The sequence below is a fragment of the Empidonax traillii genome, unplaced genomic scaffold (assembly GCF_003031625.1).
Source record: "Empidonax traillii isolate 1590-97213 ecotype Southwest subspecies unplaced genomic scaffold, ASM303162v1 scaffold281:size1424471, whole genome shotgun sequence".
Taxonomy (NCBI): Eukaryota; Metazoa; Chordata; class Aves; order Passeriformes; family Tyrannidae; genus Empidonax; species Empidonax traillii.
The window spans coordinates 422,835-427,601 of record NW_020955474.1 but is presented as its reverse complement, the minus strand read 5'-3'; the positions used below and the strand labels follow the sequence as shown (position 1 = coordinate 427,601).

Below are 4,767 nucleotides of genomic sequence, written 5' to 3'. Positions count from 1 at the left end.
TCTGCCTCTCTCTCTCTCTCTCTCTCTCTTGTTTTTACAATCTATGTGTAATGACTAATTGGATGTGTTTTCCCAGCTATTTTATGTTTCTTTTGCCCTGGTTACAAGTCGTACTAAACCAGTATATCCACAGGGACCTATAGATTGCCAGCACTGCCAAACGATACGCAGCATTCCCCTTTCTCTCTAAGTGTAAAACATTTACAAGTAAATTTACAAATGCATTAAGAACATTTCCTCCGTTGGCTGTTAGTGTTTATTTCTTCCCCTTCTCCTCCCGGGAGCGGACACCTTCCAGCCTCTCAACTTTCACACACTGCTCTCCCGTTGCCTCCTTCCCCCCGCTCCCCGTCGCCCCTTTCCCTCCTCTCCCTCCTCCTCCTCCTCCTTCTCCTTTTCCAGTTCAGCGGCGCAAATTTCTGTTTGTGCCAGTGGGGCGGCCTGGCGAGACCGCAATTGCTCTACCCCACAGATTGACGAGCCCTCAGATGCCGATTTACTGTACATGGCAGCCACGCTGGAGCCGCGGCACATCTGGAGTGGAGTAAGCTTACTCAGAAACAGGGGCCAGCTCCAGCCGGAGCCAGCGGAGCTGAGCGCGGCGCTGAAAGGCAGCCCTCCTGCCTCCCCTTCCCTCCTCCCCGGGTACATTTCCTAATGTAAACAGAGGCCAGGGGGGAAGGACACAGTAACTCTTTGCTGCGTGTTTGTCATTTCATGTTCTTTATCTGCTTGAGGTCAAACTGGAGCTCTGGAAAAACAGAAGCTTTGCTTTTATTCTAAATAGCTGAAAGCCAGCGCTGCTGAAGGGGGAAAAAAAAAAAGAAAAAAGAAAAAAAAAAAGAAAGAGTTTGCTTTTGTGTTTATTTGTTCCACTTTATGGTAATTTGGGGGATAATTTCATTATCTGCAGCCAAATTGAAAACAAGCTGTTGTCTATGCTAATGATAACAGCGTATTATTTTATGTACAGTAGGCGTAGAGCCCTTTAAACCACAAGTGGACTGGATTTCTGCTTACAGCTGTACTACTTTAACATTTTTTTATAGTCACAAAATGAGACTTTACTTTTATTATCTGGAAACAAAAAAGATTACGGATGGCTGCTTTGTTTTACAAAATGGTGAATACCTTTCAGGGCCCGATGCCAGCCTGCTGTCCCACAAATGCATTTTAGCTATGTTAGTGCAAAGGAAAAGCATGCTCGTTCTGGGGCAGATATGCTGATTTTATAGTCCAGTTTGCTAGACTGATGAATTTTAATCTCTGTGAAAAAGTAGGAAAGATTTTTGAGGCATTTACTGACTGTCAGCAGTCTGGAAGAGGACTCTGTGATTCTTTACAAGTTTTATATAATTTTTATTTCTTCTTTCTAATGGTAGAATGGTACAGTTTGTAGGTTAGTTGTTCAGGTGAGGTTAAAACCATAAACATGCAATTTAAAATGGCTTTTCCTACTCAGTATTCCTTCCAACTCGATGGATTTTGCAGTGAATAAAGGAGAGAAAACAAATATTGATCAGCACATGCTTTTCTAGGGATGTTGGTTCACTGTCACCTCTCAGTTCACGGGCCATGCTCAGTACTTTAGCTTTCTGGTGGATTGAATTCCAGGTAAGTAGGTTGCTCCCATGAGTGTCAATGAAGGCAAACTTACCTATCATGTAGGAAAACTGGGCAGCAAGTGCGGCTGGACAGCAGTTCTTGCACCTTTGAGGTTCAAAGTTTCAGTAGTGCATTCCCCAGCCCTTCAAAAGGCTCTTATGATTGCTGTTGTATGTTCTGTGTTGATATACCATAATACTTATATAAGAGATAGCAATATAGGTTTCATATTTCTGTATTACTGTTTTTAATGGATAGTTGGTTTTAGTAATTTCTTCACTAAAAAAAAAAATAAATTGTGTTTTCTCTTACTTTCATGGTCCTTCAGATCCCAGTAGGAAGGGGCCAAACATAAACAATGTTGGCCAGATCTCAGCCTTCTCACCAAGGGAAGTAGTGAGCATTACCTCCTTGTGGCTGCTTAGAAACCACTCAAGGTGAAATTCAGTAAGGAACGGACTGTATGCATGGCAAAGGCGTTGGAAAGACTGAATCACACATCTCCAAGGTCTGTAACAACCTTTCTGTGCCTGAAATCAGAAACAGCATCATGGGTACAGGGACAAATACAGGGATGCTATACCACTTTTCATGATCTAGGTAATTACTGAGGTAGATAAAATGGTTTCTTTGGGGTGAAATGATTTATTTGGAAAAAAACCACGTCTACACAGAAAAGCCGATGAAACCAGTCTCAAAAGCAAAGCTGTTTGGGAAACTTTGGCACTTGACTGAAATCTAAACTTTTTTCAGGGACAGTTGGATTTTGGCTAAGTTCTGCAAGCCTGCAGGGCTCTGGCTGGCAGACCATTGCTCAACCTTCTGACTGCCAGGGTTGAGGATTGATGGCCTGTCATTGCAGGATGGCCCACCAAGTAGTCTACCTTTGAACTAAAGACCTCAGGGCTTCCAGGTTTCAAAACTGGGACAACATTTGTTTTGAAACTTTTTTTGATATGTTTTGGTATGCATTGGAAATATTTTGATTTCGATGAATTACCAAATACTGACCCCAAAAAGTGTTCCACAGGAGTTTTTTTTAACAGCTCTATTCCAGTCTAAGTTTAATGACTCTGAGGGGAAAAAAAAGTTTCTCCATAAAGTTGAAACAAACCAGAATCCAGTGAATGAGTCTGAAGCAGGATTTCTCTGACCCCTCCTTACTGTGATCCCACTGGTGTCCTTGGTCCTCCAATAGATTGGTCTGGGCTCAGTTACACAGTTCTTGTCTTAATTTTAAACGTGAAATTCTGATATGTATGGTTTCCCTCCCCCTCTCCCCCCCTTTCCATTTAGTGCACGTTTGAAATTGATTCGAACTCCTTGTTTTGCACTAATGCCAAAACTGTCCATAGGGTCTAGAAATGAAATCTTCTTGGTAGATGACTATGCATCCTACTGATTATGCTATTGTTATTATATTAATAGCATATTCTAAAACTTAGGCAATGTCCAGGTGCAAAACTCTCATTCAGCAGTACATAACTCTTTCATCTGCCATTTCTTGCCAGTAGATTTCCTGCCCATATGAATGTTTCTTGTGAAATTTCTGGAGAATAGCTGTTGAAGTTTTGCCAGATGTAAGAAAACAAATACACAAACAACCCCTTTCCAAAACTCAACAACCTCCCCCTGTCCCAGTCCTCTCTCTTAGAAACTTCATAGTCCTCTCTTTTAGAACATCTTCATGGTAGATGTTCTACATCTAACAAAAAATACCAGTTGTGAAAAAATAAGCATTGTGGATTAATGCTGCAAAGGTAAAAGTAAACGCTTTACTAGAGTGGTGCCAATAATGTCCCCACAGAGTGCCTGTGTAGAGGTATGCTCTTTTGGCTCACGTGGGTGCCTCACTTTAAATATGTGCCCTTGCCTGTTCTTACTCAGTCATTCACTCTGTTAACACTTCTTTGGAATCCTGTCCAGATATACTAGGTTTAAAAGACAATTGGCCTTGGCAAATAATATTCAATTTTTAGAGAAGCCTTAACTCATTTTTTTTTTTTTTAGGTAAACATAACTTTGGGATCTACACACATGCTAAAACAGTGGTGAAACCTGTGGACTCATTCAAAAACTAGATTTATTCCAGTAGGCTCATGCTTTGTGACCATCATCCAGAAATGAAGACAGAAGAGCACTTTGAGAATCTGAGGGGATTTAAGGGTTTGAAAAGTGTGTCAGTAGGTGTTAGTCTGCAAAAACATATGTGTGTGGGAAAAGGGCAGTTACACTAACCCAGCTATTATTAGTGTACTTTAAAAGGCCATAGATCTCTTTAACATCTAAATAAACTGAGAAATCTGCCTAGAAGTAAAAAAGGAATTTCCAGTTTCAAGTGTGTTATTTCCTCTCAGTGTGATTATTTACAGTATATCCCTTCCATGTTTTTTTGCAAAATGTTATTGACAAGATTATGACAGATGCAAAAATCAAACACCAACATTTGCAATATTTTTGACCCCAGGATAAACTGTAAAAAATTATCCTATTGTACTTTCTTTGCTTGCATTCGGTGTTTTGTTTTGTTAATGCAGCAAAGGATTCATTGAACTGGAGCCTGCCATTTGTTATTGGCATTTCTCAGAAGAGTAAGAACAGTCGTCAATTAAACATTTTTCCAATAAAACCATGAAATTATTATGTAAATGTTCAGATTATGATTCCACCCCAAATATATATGTATCCTAAAAATAAGCTACAATAAATGTTAGACTAAGCAAAAATGAAGAACAGCAAAAGAATGAAGTCGATGAAAAAAAGGAAAAAAAAGTAGAAAGAAAACCACAACAATAAAAAATGCAGGCATTAAGTAATATAGTGGATGTGAAAAAAATGCTTCAAGATGAAGTTATGAGAGAGACAAAGGAAACTATTCACAAAATTATTGCAAAAGCGCAATTTATTTTTACCTGGCAGGTGAAATTGTGATCACAGTCACTGCAGTCAAGTCAGGTATCCTGAAACACAACACAAAATAACTAAGGGCTTTTAAATATGCAAGATTAAAGAAAGATTGCAATGAATTTCAGCGATCATCAAATGATGATTTAATAACTGTGTCAGGCCAGACTTTTTTCTCTATTAAGTTTAAATTGAGTTACACAAGTAAGAATGGCAGTGTTGTAAAGAATTATCCCCTTCTCTTCTGAAGCAAGAAAT

At 39.5% G+C, this 4,767-nt stretch overlaps 1 long non-coding RNA gene across 1 annotated transcript; it reads left to right on the top strand.

The window, feature by feature from the left end:
* Positions 1-1,997: 1,997 nt before the first annotated feature.
* On the top strand, positions 1,998-3,930 carry LOC114060615. Its single transcript, XR_003571924.1, has 2 exons — positions 1,998-2,052; positions 3,701-3,930. It is a non-coding gene; the product is annotated as an uncharacterized LOC114060615 (long non-coding RNA).
* The last annotated feature ends 837 nt before the right edge of the window (positions 3,931-4,767 follow it).